The sequence below is a fragment of the Drosophila mauritiana genome, chromosome 3L (assembly GCF_004382145.1).
Source record: "Drosophila mauritiana strain mau12 chromosome 3L, ASM438214v1, whole genome shotgun sequence".
Lineage (NCBI taxonomy): Eukaryota > Metazoa > Arthropoda > Insecta > Diptera > Drosophilidae > Drosophila > Drosophila mauritiana.
The window spans coordinates 13,003,593-13,022,090 of NC_046669.1; positions in this window are offsets into that span (position 1 = coordinate 13,003,593).

Genomic DNA, 18,498 nt, shown 5'->3' on the forward strand with positions numbered 1-18,498 from the left:
TTTCTCTGTGTTATTAAAGATTTTAGATGCTGAAGAGTGCTGATCTCGCTCTTCTTTGAAGAAAATTGCAGAAAATCAAAAATTTTTGCCATGATTTGAGTTTTGTAAGAACAACTGGCTTTGAAACGGTAGCACGTGTAAAATATTTGTCTGCTATTTTGCACACCTGTTTGCGCAGCCAACTCGGGAAATGGAGGACGTCGATATGTCAGGGCTTTCGAAACCATGAATAATGTATTGGCATTTGTACGGCATCGCATCTCGGGGAATCCCCTCCCATCGCCCAATCTAACTTCATGCCCGCGCACGATTGCATAATACCAAAGTGGATTTTTGCTCCTTCCAAGGTAGTCAGTATCGAGCTTTTGGGTTGCACAAACGGAAGTTTGCAAAGGCGGATAATGCCAAATTGTTGCCTAGACACATATTATGTAGTCGTGCTTGCCTGTGTTCGCCCATCAACGGACATCTCTTGTCCAATTTCTATGGCATTGTTGCGTGAAATTTATAAATGTTTTCGTTTCACTTCTCGAAGGTTATCTTATTCAAACGCGCCGGGGATTACTCAACCTTTCCAACTTTTAATGGAATGGTGGCGGAATGCTCAAAATTAATCAAATGAATGGCACTGAACTTAACCGTTCAGCAAAATAGGAGCAATTTAAAACATGGGTTAGGTTTTATGATTTTAAGTTATTTTCTTAATTATTTATCTATCTCTGCAAATACTTTTGGCTCAACATTTTTTTTTATGTAGCCGAGGCAACCGATACGAAGAATTTGTAACCATTACAGTATCTAATAATCGTTCTGAAAACCTTTTGAATTTAATTAACATTGTATACTGCTGCACAATCGCAAAGAAAGTGGCCTGAAATGAGCGGATAGGATGCGATGCAATGCTCTGCTTTGCGGAGTTATTGGAGTAACCTCGGCGTTGCAGCAAACCGTTCCCAAAGCAACAATATGGTTGCGATGTCACGCAGTGCGTGCGCCAGTGTGAGTGCATTGTAATGCTAATTTAAATAACGATAAGCTCAACAACAGCACCAGCTACAACTACAACTACAACTACCACTGCAGCTGCAACTACAACAGCAACGCCATCTACAACAGCGACAACAATGGAAACAATAATACGAAAACAATTTGGCATTCTGTGATTTTGTCATCCTTTTACGATTGTTGTTGTTAGTTTTCAATTCTCTTTCATTGGGTAAAAGTCCTTTTACTAGGAGATTGCTTTCCAGAGTGCATAAATAACGGGCATACAAAAACGTTAGTATATTTTTTAATATTTTTTATTATTTTTAAAAACCCATCTCACTGTATTGAGCTCCATCAATATTATATTTCATTAAGTTACGAGACAAATTCTTGTCTAATGTTATTCGTATACTAGAGTATTAAGTCTTCCTCCAGCGAACCCAATTTCCTTGCACTCGTTTTTATTGTTGCGTGTGCAGCATCTGTAGTAAGCCAGACACCACATATATGTACACACATCTGGCCATATTAGCGTGCGAGCGGGAAAACAAATAATAAAGCCACTTGCGCATAAAGAAGCGAAAACAACGGCGAAGGCAAAAGTTTCGCATGCTGCAGAATGCTGGACGAAGGGGCGGCAAAATGCAGAGGGGCGGCATTATCCTTTCTATCACTTGTCACATTTCCGCATAATGGCGTCATTGCTGCCGCTGCCTGTTGCGAACAATGAATACATTTGTAATGTTAATGGAATGCAACGGCAACTGCGAGGAAACCGAAACGAGAACAACGCCAACCATTTTCCGTCGCCCATTCGAGCTGTTGTCGACCATATTTGTATGCGTTTATCAGCCAGTTTCTGTGCGCCACATAAAAAGTGGGCGAAGAAGGCGGCTTTTCCAGCCACGCCCACACGCACTCCACGTGGAACTTTGCTTCGTTCGAAAAATGTAGTTGGTTCGGTGGAGGTGCCAGTGTGATAACTTGAACGTATTACATATGAAAATGAGACGAAATCATTTTACTTGATATTTAGAAAAAATAACATTTTAAAATAAATAAATAAAATAAAAAAATCAATAATATTATGTGGCCTCACGAATGTGTTTAACTAATTAAGAAGAAGGCTACTAACAATCAACTACTACTTATTTATTTCTCATTTAAGCGGCATATGTCAATTATTAACAGAAAGATCATTGAAAGAAAAACGTAATGTAATACCTAAAGATGTAGCTTCTTTTTACGTCAACTTAATATCAAGATGTAACCTTAAGTATCGGTTGTTTTGGTATACACAATTTTTCCGATCAATCTAAACTGTTTTTACTTTTGTTGCATGCACGCTGGCATCACTATCAGCACTTATTCAATATGCCTAGTGCAGTGCATCCGAGCATAAAATAACGAACCATTTTTATTAGAAATATAAACAGCAAAAAGCAAATGCATACACGCGCACAGATGCACTCACTATGCATGAGAGACGCACACACATGCATCTATAGCTGAATAGACGCACAATGTGGCAGCCACAATAAAGAAATAAAAGGCTCAGCAGCAGCAGCAACATAAGCCTCATCGTCGTCGTTGTCGTAGCGACATCAACAAAAAGCACAAAAGCATTTGCATTGCAAATGCAACATAATGCACAACAACAACATTGCAGCTCGCCCACACACACACACACACGCACAGTCACGCTGACAGACACATTTGCTTGCCACTTCCGAAGGATGTTGCTCCTAGCATGTTGCCCAGCAGCAACGGCAACAGCAACAGCAACAGCAGCAACAACAACATCGAAGTATTTGCCATGACAAGTATTTAAGTTCCTCTGCAGCTCCTTGGCAGGACCTTATATGAATGCATACATAACTTTTTGCATGCATTTCAATGCATTCAAAATGCGAATATAAAAATATGTATTTTAAGGTGCCACAGGTACAAGTAAGCTGCAATAATATTGAGAGGGGCCAGCAGTGGGTTTTCCGATTACCAATATGCATATATACCATACGTATAAAAATCTTTGCAAAAATCTGATGCTCTTGTCCTGCAAATAAATGTGTGCAAAATAAATGTATAATAATGTGAGAGTTATTTAAGGTATATGGATTCTAAGAACATTTTTAAACCCCTTCTTTTGGATGATTTTTGAACATACGAGAAAGTAACTTGTACACATTTGGTTGATAAAAATGAGTACGTTAAATAATTATAGGTATCACAAATCGAACTAGATTTATAGATTAGATAAATCGATTTTTATTGGAATTTATAGTTTTTTTTACTCGTAGTAACGATCACCAGGGATGCGCCGTGGTTCAATGTTGAAACGTAAAACTCCTTTAGAATTTCCCGAGAGCTCTTTGAGCCACTCAGCGCCAGCTTCGGGCCATTGATTGCCTTTTGTGAAGGAGCAAACCACAACCTTTTGTCTCATCAAGTGAGTTAGTTGAGTTGGAGTCGCGGCTTACGGAGTGTCCTTTTGCATATTCATGTATTCCGACAACGAAAATTGACGGCAACAGCTGCCTTAGCGGTAAGACTGCGGAATGCAGATGGCAGATGGCAGATGGCAGACGGCAGACACTAGCGGTGGCCAGGAAGTCCTCGATGACATCCTTGCGAGCACTCGACTGTGGCCGCGTTGATTTGCAGGCAGCCCCACAGCAATCCCGACGGTTCGTTTGCTTTGGCTGCCGTTTTGCATGAATATGCATGAGCAGTTGAGCAGTTACAAGCCATCAAAACATGCAACACACGCATTGCGAAAAAACGCGCAAAAGCTACAGGAGATATCGTTTTTCAGCTACCAACATAATCTATACGAAGAGCTGGCAGTAATTCCCAAAAACCTCTTTAGCACATCGGAATTGGAACCAAGCTCTGATATTTATAAAATGCTTATAAATACCAGTTTCCAAGTTCCAGTTACCAAGATCATTATTTTAAGAGTCCACATTAACTATAATAAAATATTTCATAAATATGCATACATTTTTAAAGCATTATTATATAATATTATTAGCTAAAAAGGTAAAATCTGTCGGTATTCACTGTTCGGGAATTGCGGTATTATGACGGTTATAGCTTTAAAACTAAAAAGATGCACCCGTGTTGCCTTCAGCTTGCCATGTGAAATTTAACCGCGTGACTAACGAGTATATCGTTAGAGCCAGATCCCGGCAAGCGGCATGGCCAATGCCACCAGCAGCACAACGTGGCGTATACTTGATGTCCGCCTCTGTTGTTTGACGTGTTGAGTTTAATTGGAGCACTCCGCGACGATGGCGATGGCGATGACGACGACTATGATGATGATGACGTCGCTAGGTTTGGTTTGGCCGCTGTCGCTTTTGATGTTGCAACCTGCCCCTGCCACGCCCAGCCGCTGGCTGCGTCGCCTCCCCATTTTCTGTGGCATTAATTCATGCAGTTTCAAAGCTGCCAGCGCAAGCAACACATATTCATTTAGTTGATTCTTTTTTGTTGCACCTCCTTTCGCGCACTCAAAAGGATATACACATTTCAGTGTTAGTTAGCGCCCAGACTATCCTTTTTTTCATCATTAAAACGCGTGAACTTCATCGGGACGGGAAAGAGGTACTGCAAGTGAGCACTTTATTAAAATCTAAAGTTCATTGCAGAGTTTGATGGGCGTTGGCAGATAAAAGAGCTGATGGAAAAAGGCGGCGTTGGCAAGCACTTAACTTGCCACCTCACTTTAATGCAGATCAAGTTACTGGCAATCTGGAATGTTGATTTTGTTGGTAACAGTATAGCTTTCTACTAATAGAACATTTTTTGTCAAAGACAGAGCATATTGGAGTGTTAGTGAACATTTTTGGCAATTGGTAAACACAAATTTAGCAAAAATGATATATTTACTTTAAGCAAGTTGAACATTTACATTTATTTCGGCAACAAAAGAACAAACTTCAAATCTCAATCGAAATTCTGCATAATCGTAATCTGCATTTATTCTTTCATCGCCCTTAATCCGCAAAACTCGTAAAAACCCTATAATACTTTTTCGAGCCATTACATCAAATCGTTTTAGAGTAAAAGCCCAGACGCAAATAATATTCATATTATTATGACAGCAAGGATTTTCATCTGTCTGCACAGGACAAATAAAAATATTGTATTTCAATTGTCAATTGAACTTAGTGCAGCCGACGAGAAAACCCCAGTAAAAATAAACGAAAATGTAATCAAATCATATGAAAAAGCCACGAAAGTTGAACGTCCCCACTCCTCAAACGAAATAAGATGGCTTCGATGGATGTCATCGGTTGCGTCGACGATTTGCAGTTTGAGGACCCATAAAGAAGAATGCGAAGAATACTTTTTGGGGCTGACGGATTTCGGATTTCCCAACTAAATATCCCCGTCCTATATACTTTGGCTGTTGCCGTTTGTGGCTTTTCAATGGTTATTGATTGTCTGGGTGTCATGTGTGTGTAATCCAAAACGGGCGATGCCATGTAAGGCGGAACGGAAGCTTTTAAGACATTTGCCCTGGCCACCCTAGCAGAGAAAAAATCAGGGGTTAGTCGATTCGGTTCTAAAATGGAGTTTAGACATTAATGAATTTTAAAATTATCTATAACTTTCTTATTTACATTTAACAAAATGCTGAGAAAATGTGTGTTCCAATTAGAATGAATAAAAGTACAGCCACTTAATACCAGTGGAGTTACTCAATTAGCATATAATATTAAAACACAAAACAATATTTATTTTTCACTATCACTTCTAATTTTTTCTGTGTATAAATCATTTGATATGTGAGACCCTCGTGCTGAGCTCCTTGGCATTTGCATTACACACAACAAGAGGAAGAAAAATAAAAGGTTTTTCTCCTTACAGGCAAAATCAGAGCACATAAAAAAGTAAAACGCGTTTTCAAATATTCCAAACACAAAAGCGGCTTGGCAAATCCTCGAGAGCTAAGCAGCATATCACAAACGGCTCACCAAGAAAGCTTCCTGCAGGACACGGCTCTCCGTCTGACATTGCAATGGGAAAATAGGAAAAGCGGGATAGCGAGAGGAATGGGAAAAGTGGGAAAATGGGAGAGTGGAATGGCGGAAGGGGGTTGCCAAACGTTGACAGTTGAACATGCAGGCGCTGAACGAAAACTTTGTCATAACTTTTGCCGAATTAAATTTTGCTAAAAGTCAGCGCAACGATTCATCTTTCTCGCTCATTGTTTCTGGCATTGATTGCACTTTTCGAAGCGGATGGCGGAAAATGCAGCACGGCTTTCACTTCGGCTTAAGTTGCAAGGATGTGCCTTACTTTTGGGCTGATGCAGCAGTAACTTCGAACAGGACAAACTTATGTGATGTAGTCGAACTTAAATAGACAAAAAGTAGTTAGCGGTACCTTCAATTACAAGTGCTTCCATTTGTAAGTCAATACATATTCTAGTTCTCTTTGAACATATTAATGGAAATTTTAAATTTCGTTCAAGATTCTCCTTATTGCAGCATAACACACTTTGGCTACCGTCTCCAACCCATCTCATACAATTTTCGCACTCAATCCCTTAAAGCTGTCTTGGACCGAAACCAATTCATTGCCCCAAATGTCATATTGAAGTTAATGCCGTGATTTCTGGTTTGTCATTTAAATGCTGGCTCGAAATCTGATGCGTATCATGCGAGCCCGCATGTCAATCACTGAGATTGAGCGAATCTCCGGCCCCATTTCAAATGTTGATAATGCGGGGGAGTGGAAGTTGAAGCTTCGGCTCGGTGGTTGGTTTGATGGTGGTTGCTTTGTTGGATGCTAAGCAGCTGCACGTGACTCCCAAAGTGGTTGGCCACACCCCACCCAAGCCCCCATATCGGTATCCGAATCTGTCTTCGCCTCTGTCTGCGTTTTGGTCTTTATCTTTACGGCTCGCATCACACACAATATACGGACCGCCTGGTACCCCACTAGAGTTTGGTCCTTCAGGTGAAAGTTTAGCACACTTTAAGTTGCCTCATTAGAGTCGAAGTGTTTGTCCAAGGATATGGTACACAGAAAGAAATATTATCTGAGATTTTATTTCAAATATACATATTTGCAGATGCAGATCACATAAAGTATTTAAACGAATGGATTGAGTGACCTTTAATTACTTCGGTATTTTCGGTTTAAAGGAACTCAAGATGTTTTAAGTTTCTTTTCTCTGCGCGACTTTAATAGACAAACGTTCTAGCTGCAATTGCTTTGTGGGAGTGCGTGTCAATCGGTTTTTATGCTCCAAGTGGGTGAGAGCACACAATCAAAGGTGTTGAGAATTAGCACAAGTTTAATGAAGTATCCATCCCAGGGCTGTATCCTTCGCCTGCGATTATCTGGCATCGGTGGGTTTGGTTTCTGGCACACTAAGTAGCTGCTAACCCAGCAAGGCACTTTTTCCCTCTTGCCGCCTAAGTGGATAATGCATTTCCTCAGCCAGAAAGGAAACAGCAATGCTGGAGCGACAACCGGCAGGAGCAGGACCAAAGGAACTCAGGCTGCGAAAGCAAAGGAGTCGCACGCACTCACAGTGACTGGCAGACAAACTCACTTAGACACTCGGACTCCGTCAGACAATTGGCTGAGCAGGCGACAAAGATAAATTCAAGGTTGAGATACTAGATAATAGCAAAAATTAAATCACTGAAAATGTGATACGGCTATGAATTAAATCTTGCTAATAAATTGGAAAATTAAATATATTTATATATTTATTATATATTAATTATGGTCAGCCCACAATGGAGAGATAATGTTCATATTGATTATTGTTTAAAGCCATTTATAATAATCTTATTTGTGCTTTGATAATTTTATAACCATATTTATTGGCTTTATGTCTAGAAATGACCCATTTCGTTCCTTCATACTGAAAAGACATCGAGCAGACCATCTAAATTCAAGTAAAACATTCAAAACTGAAACTTTTTCCAATGAATTTCCTTTCAATATCTTATAAGTTCGACCAATTTGTCGCCTGTCTGTAAGTACACAGCAAGAACTGCATCACGCTTCGTTGCACAACCCATCCAGCAACAATAACGAAACACTTAATTCGTCGTCGTCTAGCGACGTCATCAGTAACATTCCTCAGCTCACCGACACCTTTCCTGCCCCGCCCCTTTGCCAAGCCCCTGCCCATTTAGGCGCACACATACATACGTAGCGTTGGCAACTGCAAAGGCACCCGCAAGGTATGCTCTATAAAATTTTACTTAAAATGCCACAGCATCGCCCTTGCCACGCCCACACCCTCTCACTGCGAGTTGCTTAGCCGAAAGTTTTGTAACGAAAATTGCTGTAGACAGTTGAGGAAAGAATAAAGGATATGAGTGTGGATGCAATTTTGGAGGGGAAAAATATGCGCAAAGTAGTTTATTTGCTTTTAGGGAACGTTACGTCACATTTTTAATTAAAACAACAATTAACCCAATGTTTTTTACAGCAGGCAATGAAATTCCAGTCTACTTGATTTCTCAAAATTATAGTTTCAGCCGAAAGTGAAACCATTTTTTTGAGTTTTGAGAGCTATAAAATGGCTAAATTGGCGACACTAGAAGAAGTAGTGTTGGGTTTTCTTTCTTTCTTCTCTCAGTTTGGTGATGGCAGTGCACTTGACTTATAAGCTGCCATATATATTGGCTATGGAGGGATAAAAGGGGCGGCGACACGCCCACAATACGTTCGCAATTTCACACACATACGTGAGGTAATTTTAAATTGTTTTTGGGCAAGTTCCGATGGCACACTCCTTGTGATTTCGGCTCGCCCCAGAAAGTATGCAACGATTTTTGTTTCAGCTTCCAACAAACGAGCACAAACGTTTGCGTTTTTGTTCCATTTACGCATTGGCGAGCAATGAGCGCAAATTAAGCGCATCTGGCGTAGTTGAAAAAGAGCAAGAAGCTGCAGCAGAAAAGATCCAAAATGGATGCCACACACACATACACACCCGCTAACAGACACACACAGCCGGGTCCTTTGTCGTCCTTTGTCGTACTCGTCGTCGTCTGCAGTTACATCAGCTTGAAAATTAGTTGCTACTTATATGCTTCACTTAGTTTTTTTTAAGTAGCAGGGATCAACTCATATGTGTAAGTCTGCAGCAGGTGTATGTCATTCTTAGAGATGAGAGCGTGAGACAGGACCTTCAGAAACGTCTGCAATCTTAAGTTTCACATATTTTGTCAATATTTTATTTTTCAGTTAAGCTCACAGTGAGTGAATATTTATGTTTTTGATAGCAATTTTTTCTCGGCATTTTGTTGAAATCAGTTGAAACTTTATTTTTCCAACACAAATTTTGTCTTAAATGTGATGAATTCTGAAATTTTAGATAAATCTACATAACAGCATGTTTTCAAAAATTATTGTAGTTTCCTTTAATTTTTGTACATCTATCGAATAACGATATTAAATATATATTGTAACTTATAAATTGTATATAAAATATATAATAAATATAAATTTTTAACTTATTTTTATTTATTAGCTTAGTACAGGTTGTGTTTATTACCCTTAATATTTTCAATGATTGTATTTAAAGCAGCTTTGACTGAAAACTTCACCTGCAATTGTACTTTAGCTGCGATTTTTCACCTCTGGTTCCATCGCTATGAAGAAAATCCCCACTGACTTCTACCCTCTTTTCTTTACCGACTTGGGGATTATTTTCTTTCTCCAGCTGCATTTTGCACCCGAGCATTTTCTACTTAAGAGAGTCTGTCAACGTGATTGCATGTTAGCCCCTTTCTCCTTAAACTCCTGACTGCTGCAGAGGTGCAGGGGGATTTGTGGCTGGAGTTGCACTTAAGTTGGCAGCTAGTGTTGCAGTATCAACTTAAAGAGATTCTTCATAAGGATTTGTGCTGAAAGAAGCTTCAGTGAAAAAAAAACTTTAATCAGTTTCTCTGTGTATAACAATTATAATATTGCTTTGTCTTAATTGCCTAATTAAACAGACACACAAGCAAACGTGACGAATGCACCAGAATTTACCTCGACGCACTCGAATTGGAATATTGTTTGTTTGTCGCTCTTTAAGTTCATTAGTTTTGTGGCACGTCACTCGTTATTCTGTTTATTGAATTATGTGCAAAATACGCAAACAGACAAGCAAGTAAATGAATTTCTCCTCGAATTCCCAAGCCCATCCTCTTTGTCAAACATGTGCTCTTCCACTGCGCTATGGTTTATTAAGCATACGCCATGTATGACGCACAAGCAAGCCTTTTATGTGTAATTAAACCGCCGCATATGGAGACCAACCCTCTTCCCCTTGGTTGCGCTTATTTTCAGTAAGTTTCGCCTTTGTTTTGTCATATTTGCATTATTCCAATTGCAGAATCACTTTGTCCTGTTTGTGTGCGCTTAATAATAGGTGTGCTTGGGTGCGTTTCGGCATACCCCGAATTATCCTGGGGGCTTTTGACTACGAGTTTAATCCAATTACACGGGGTTGCCACAACAGTTTTGGACTGACGTGGGTGTGGTCCACTAATTACATTAGCTAATGAATTGAAATAGAATTAAATATTTATTATTTATTTGCTTAGATTTGCACTTTGTTGCAATTCATTTTGCTCATTGTTGCCTAAGCCGTGTAAATAATTGTTTAATGGCATTTCCCATTTACCATTTATGGCTTAAATTGAAACATTTTCGGTAATATTTATTTTATTTATTAGCCTTCTATTTTTTGGTGTTGGGCATTTTGTGGGCATTTAAATCGGTCTCATTTTGCGGTTGGCCATAGATGGGCATTTGGTAATCGGTTATCGGCTGTAGATGTGCCTATACGCCAGTGTGCGAACGGAAATTATAGCGATGTGGAATCAACAAGCTTTCCCGCAAACCCAATGGCCTTAATGAGATTTAATAATGCGACATAGGTCGAACTTAAATATGATGTACTGAAACTAATCGGTTTAGGCGTTAAATAAATCTCTTAAATTATCTGCTCTTATCTCTTTTCTTGCATTGCGTTATATATATGCTTTTCTTTTTATTTAATCCTTTTAAGTAGGTATTAATTAATAAACTGATTAGTTAAACTAAAAGAATACAATGTCAACTACATTAAAAAATATACGACTTTAACAAACCCACCTTCATAAAATTTGGATACATTTTCTATGACATACTTATGTAATTACTTTCATACTTATGTACTTATTAACTATTTTACGCAATTAAAATATTTACTTATGATTCTCAAATTACCAAAATTCAGTTCATTTTACAGGAGCTGCGTACTAATCCCTTAATTTTCTTATTATTTGCTTATCCAATATCTGAATTGGCCTCAATCACGTTGTCCGCAACCACCGCAGCATTTAAATTCCCTCCACTACTTCGCACCACCCTTGATCACTTTGCAAAACCACACACACAACCGCCCACAGAGTCGACTTAAAGAGCAGAGTAGTTGGGATTGGGATCCAGGTCAACGGGTTTCGAAAGGGCGGAGAACCTTTCATCATTCAACATTCGCCATGTAATGACTTTGGTCAACAGAACTCATCAACGATATGTCAGCTTACCCTTGAACAGCCCAACCACCCCGTACTCCTCCCTTTTCGCCCGAAATCCCCGGATCCGAGGGTTTTACTTGGGCAACGGGTTGCGGTCGCCGCTCAACGGGCGTACAAAGCACTTAACTCGTTAGCGGTTATCGCTATATTGGTAAGCCAACGGCAGCGCGAACAATAATTAAACAAGAGCAGGTGGCGAGCAACTTACACGACTTGTCAACCGAGATCAGAAGGCCAAAATCCAGGTTAAAGGCGAGCATTTGGCGTTGGCAATTTGCAAATGATTGGTTGGTTGATTGATTGATTGACCTACCCGTTGGAATGCCACAAATCTTAGTCAGTACTGCTTCGACCATCGGGAACAGATTGTAGTTTCAATTAAGTGCAATTAATGCGATTAAAAGAAGTCTGCAGTTGGCTGATTAAGTACTAAGCCGACCGGATTCAATGTGAATCTGCCTGGCCAAAAGCTGGCAATTGGCCAGCAAGCTGGGGAAAAGGAAAAGTATAAATTATAAAAGATATCCGACTAGAATCGAGGCTAAAACATCGCCACCCCTAAGTGCATGTTTCGCCAGGGTAAATGAGTTAAGGGCTGCTGGCTAATAGACTCCACTTAATGGGATATTAAGCCACGATGCTGTGAGCAACATGAAAAACAACTAGCCGGATTGAGGCAAAAACTTGCCAGCCAATAGCACACATGACTCAACACACAAAATACTTGGCCAAAAAATGCTACAGCCCAGACTTCGAGGTCGGAATCGGAGGGACAAGAGCCAACAAGCAAGGACCAAGGGCACTATCAGGAAAAGGACAGAGGACGCGTACCAGGCATCCCCGGAATAAAAATAACAAATATCCTCAGTTAATTGAAATTCCTTAACTTTCTCAATTAAACTTTCGTGCAATGCTCTCAACTTTTGTTTGGGGCCCGAGACGAGGGCGAGACTTGGCTCAGTCTTTCATTCACTCCCCGAAAAAAGTAAATTTCCCCCCTTCGTGCAACGTGGCGTATGAGCAATGCCTGCAAAGACGAGCGGCGAACGCTGAGCGTTGAACGTGGGCAACCTGTGGGCGTTTTTCGTCGCAACTTTATGAACTTTCCGCTGAAGAAGATAGTGTGCAACTTCTGTAAGACTATTTGAAGTATGTGCAAGTAGCGGCAACAACAATAACTGTCTGCTTAGTGCTGAAAAAAGTGGATGCAGCAGCAAGAACAACATCAATAAACAAGCTAAGGAAGTAGCAACCTGCAACAAACTTTTACTAGAGATGGCAACCTTGAACTCTAGCTGAAAATTTAATAAGCGCAGTTCTCTACGCCGGTCAAGTTATCGTGAACTTTCAAAAGTGAGGCTGTTACAGTCTATGTATAGAATTTTTAATGTTTTATTTAACTCAAGGTGTAGCTGAAGTAATCATATTTGCTTTCAAGGATTATGTATTGTAAGTACGTGTGATATTCAATAAAATTTCTATATAAATGCCTCACGAATCACGAACCCATCCACATGTACCAGTGGCAAGCTCCAGACATGGTCTTCAGGGTGCTCAGACCCCATCGTTATTGTTGCTCTTCTCGTTTTCTGTCGCGTTTTAGGGCGTTAGTTTATAAAAAATGCACAAAGCTTGGCCGTGTTAAGAACTCCCCCACCACCCACTCGAATGAGCTCCGGCCAAAAGTGGCTGCCTTACGACGTCTATGGCTCATTCATATCAACTTTTGGCCGTGCTTATAACTTTTGCCAGGAGGCTGGAGCAGGAGGCGGCAGAAGGACCTTGTTAGCTGCACGCGACGGAGGCGAGTCCTGGCAGCCAGAATCCACCCATCCGGGCAACTTCAGCTAACAACAATAATTGTTAATAATGTTTATGAAAAGTTGCCCCGCATCGCTGGTATCCGCCATCGCTTTCTTCGGCTCCTTGTTGCCACTTTGGCCACAGTTTGGCATATCTTTTGGTTTTGTTCAGTCGACTGCTGCTGGTCGAGCAATTGGCCTGAACGGCGGCCAGGAGTCCAGGCACTTGCTTAAGTTTAATGATATTTGTTTATTTATGGCCAGTTATTGTCAAGTTAGTGCACAAAGCAGATAGCTTCGATTCGAACTTTGGTTGAGCTGCGGCACAAAGGAGCCGGAATTCTATGGGTCATCAAATAAAATGGAAGAGGAGTGTATCCCATCGCCCATTTCCCAGCCGGATCAGGGGCCATCTATCAACGCACGTTGAGGTAGATCAAATGCTCAAGGAACTGACGCACTTCCTCCAGGATGCTGCCTGCTCAAAGGAAGTGTGTCCTGCACTTCAATTTAAACAGTAAGCCAGCTCTCAGCTCAGCCGGACAAAGTGGCAGTGGACTACCGGATGGGTGGTAGACTTCACCTTTGTCACAGCATTTGACATGGCTACCCCACTCCCTCATTTTCCCAACATCCGCAGCAAATACTCGGTACAATATCTGCCAGCTGACGCGAGTTATCCGCTATACACTTGAAAAAACAGTTTGCTAAATTTACTTAAAGTAAAGAAAACTACTATCAAAACATATATTTAATAATAAAGAGTGTTCCTTACTGATCAAATACATTTGGAGTGAAGACTATATTAAATTTTTTATTAACTTTCTAACTGGATTCGTAAATAACTCCTCACAACAATATATTGCTTTCCATTCAAACACAAATTATAGCCTAAACTACAAACGGAAATTTCAATGCACATTTCTTCAGAGTTCAAAAGAGCCCCGAAAAAGTATGTATGAAGGATAACTGACGAATAAGAGTGAACGGCAGGATACCCAAAGACTGTTGCTTGAGCTGGGTGCCAAGTGTTCAATATATCAATCAAAGGTGTTGAAAATAAATGAAAAATGTGTCGAAAGTTTATCATTGGGAGCCGACGGGGTCCGACCAGCGGATTTTCCATTTTCTGCCATTTTCCAAGGGCGACGGCGACGGGAGTAGAACAAATGGTGCGTAAAAATAAAGTAGCATGGCAAGGGTGGTGTCTCACACAGGACATGGCAACTTTTTCCAAATCGATTAAGCTGCGACAACTTACCTGCTCCATGGAGCACTCCTCTGACTTTCCATCTCTCCGCCTGCTCGCTGGCACCAAATTTTCCTCCTTCGTCCTTCGAAAATGCTTAAAGGTTATCGTTTGAAAAGTGAAAAGGAATTTTCTAACTCTGCTCCTTATTTCGCTCCTGCCGACTGACTGGCTTTGGACTTGGGCCAAATGCTCCCACAAGGCCAACCACAAAAACGAGGCGCTGGGAGCGATGCATTCTACCTTATGCAGTCGGCAACTATTTTCGGAAAATCTGTCGAAAATTGTTCACTTTTGCCCACTGGCAATAAGCCCCAGAACACAAATAAGTGGAGGTGGAAAAGGAAAAACCATTTGGCAGTCAAGCCTGGGTCTAAAGTTTGAAAGTAACCAGCAAAGGAATATTATTTGCCAACTTAAAGCTGAAGCTGGAATGCCCTTTAGAAGAGGGCGAGCATAAGTCAAGATCTGTATTTTATGAAAAGATTTTAATATTGATGTTTGTCGAAGACACCACAAGCAAATATTAAATAAAATTTGCAACATTTTCCAATTTATTTTTGCATTTGACAATTTATTGGTTACCATGCAAGCCAAAGTGAGAATTAATAAAGTTTAAAGCATTCAAGTCGGTAAACTTTTATTCACAACACACGGAATAAAGGAAAGCATCAAAGCATGATTTATGAAATAAATTGGTTTTAAAAATCTTATTTTCTAAAGACCACATTAATTTATATAAATATTGTTAATTAAGTTTTGTTATAAACATGTAAAAAAAATCTTGAAAAAAACTCAATTTCAATGCAATAAGTTTCTGAATTTGGAAGCGAAAAGTGACTTTTAAAAAGCTTTCAATCTTGAAACCTTTTTTCCAAGAGGGTTTTGTATACAAAATCATCAAACTTCAAAGTTCTAGAACTCTTCTGCAAATACAGGCCACAAAAAAAAGCTGGGGCAACATTAAGCAGCGGTAAGTTATTGGCAAAAGTGTAGCACAAATTTCTGCTGACTGCTGCCAGTAGCAGGCCAAAACCCCTCCACCCTCCCACCATTCCACCACTCACCCCTTTTCGCCACACTTTCTGGCTTAAACGCCCCACTTCACTTAACTTTCTGCCGATGCTGTTTCCCTTTTTCTTGTTGCCGCTCAGTGCTTTTAGCGTAGAAATTCTCCAGTGTTTTGCTTTTGGTCAAGTATGATTGGAATTTTATATGGCCAAAGGTTCGAACTTCGACAAACGACGACGATGCCGTCAAAATGGCCAACACGTAAGTATGTTTCATTGAGCAGGAGCAGCGGGTGGTGTTTGACTTTTAGTTTGGTCGGAGGGAGAGCTCTTTTGCAGAGCACAGCAAATTGTTACCGACTGCTTTTCGGCATTATTATTAATTTATGTACCGATCGAAATCAATAAACTAGTCACGTTTGTGGCACCCCAAACTGGCCAATTCGATCCCATCGGCGACCGGAAATGAGCAGCCAGCGAAAATATCCATTCGCAATTTGTTGCCACCGATTAATGAAGACCAAAATGAAACGAAATCGAGCGAAAGAAATCGGCTAATTTATGTACACTTATCAAAATGGCGCTAATTGAAAATTAGCCTGTTATCGTGCAATTATCAGGATGCGTCCCTTCTGCACATGTAACTCCATTGGCAATTCAGTGGCGTTCTTCTCCGCTGCTCATCGACTCATCGGCTCATCTAGGGGGAAATTCAATTTCCATAGCCAATAGATAAGCCAAAGTCGGATGCGCCACCCGATGCCATGGGCTTATATATTTTGATTTGTGCGAACAGAGATTTCCGGGCCCCAACTCCCTCGCAGATAAACGTGGCTGAATTAAGAGGCACCCTTCTCCAGATCTCGACGGAGTTAATAGACCATGGGCACGTTAAATTTATGGCCAATAAGCGAGGACTCCAAACTGCGGCTAGAGGCAGAGGCACGGAGCGTGGATTGTTTTCATAATGGTGGGGCGATGAGGTTGCAATTGCCCTAACAATGTTGAAAGGGACTTAACAGATTGTCGGTGATGATATGGATTTTAATGGTAAATCGAATGGGGGATTCGTTGGAGTCCGGTGGTGTGTGCTCACTAAATGGGGGGATATAATTTAAAGCACTCCTATTAATATCTAGCCATTATGCCAGTACTTGAAACAGATTTTTAGCTAAAATTTTTTAAACTATTTTTGTAATTTTAAATACTTTTTTTAAACGCATTAGGAAAATATTGACTCAATTTATGGCATACATACTTAGAATGCAAATTCTAGACCACAAAAAGGAGATAACTACACAGGTTTTTCCCACTTTTGAGCACTGAATACTACCTCTATGGGTTTTAGGATCACAATGGGATGTTATCCCACCCACTTTCTTATCCATATCGTTATCTATGAACGTTTTCCATCGAATGTGGGTGAATGCGTGTCCGCTCGTGTTTACATAGCCTATTTCATTCCTTTTGGCCAGGATGCCGACAAATTGGACAACTTAAAGAGCTCATCAAATTAACTACACGCATCTGTAGAAATTTTGGCCATTTTCACTTGCTCTACATATTTATTATTATCTTTTTTTTTTTTGCTCTCCGGGTGTTTGTGTGCTTTGTTCCTCTTCTCAATTTCATTTTGTCAGTTTTTGTTGGTCCTTCCTTCTGTGTTATCCTTGCTGACATGACATGAACTGTAGTTTATTTATTATTTCTCTGTGCCTCATTCTTCTTCTGGCTTCTTTTCATTTTATTTATATCCTTGACGCATGCAAACATGCTTGTATGTGTGTGTGTGTGCGAATCGGGTCATACACTAACACACACACATTCGTATGTCCTGTAGTTTATTGTCAATTGTTTGTGGCATTTATTTCGCAATTGTTTTCCTTTATTTTGTCACTTTATTTGCTCTGCCGGTGCCGCTGTGCCAGCTTTTGTTCATTTATTTATTTATTTGATTAGTTTTTATTGCATGACAATTTTTCGTACACATCATATAAAGTGCTTCTGTTTCCTTCATTTAAAAAAAAAAACTCGAACGCCTATTCCAACAAAGAAAAGGATACCCAATTGAAATCCAATTTAAAGATAATGAAAAAAAGTATATTTATGCTAGTTTCATTAAAAATATATCATAAAAATTTCGATATACCAAAAAGACACTAATTTTAAAGTCTTACTTCTTCGCTCTTTCGTGTTATTTTTTATATAGTTCTGGCAATGGGGAATTAGCATTATTACTTAGACCGCTGATAGAAAACCATTGATGGTCAAATTACACATCCTTTTGACCCATTTGCTGTGCGAATAATTCATTCATCGTTTGACCATCATTTAACCATTTCAAAGTCAGTTGCCGGCAAGGACTCCATCATATGGTCTGCACAAACACAATAAAGGTCCTTCCGCAAGGATCTCCAACCATTTACCCCATTTGGCTGCAATGGGATTGCATTACTTTGACTGCAGCATGATGCAGAGGTGGTCGGCGCTCGGGGTTCGGGGTCCACAAGCGGAACTCTGGCTGTCAGGACAGCCATCCATCCGATGTTATTTGGTCGCCCAGTTGACTCCTCGCCCCACAGTCGATTGAATTGCCATGCGGCACGTGCAACACGAATGGAGTCCCTGCAATCGTCCTGCGCATACAAAAGGAGGCCTCCGCCCAGCCCACTAAAAGCTGATGATGATTGGGACAAGAAAAAGGGTGGCCGATACACTGCCTGAAAGGATTCGATTTTCAACATTGGAAAATTTTCCATGCACGACGTTAATGAGTGTCTTTTCTTTTTATAAAGATTTTTTTAAAAGTGTAAAACGAAATCCTTGAATGGAGAATCATATGCATTACAATCAGCTCATGTATATTTAAACTTCACTCAACATTTTCTTGATAG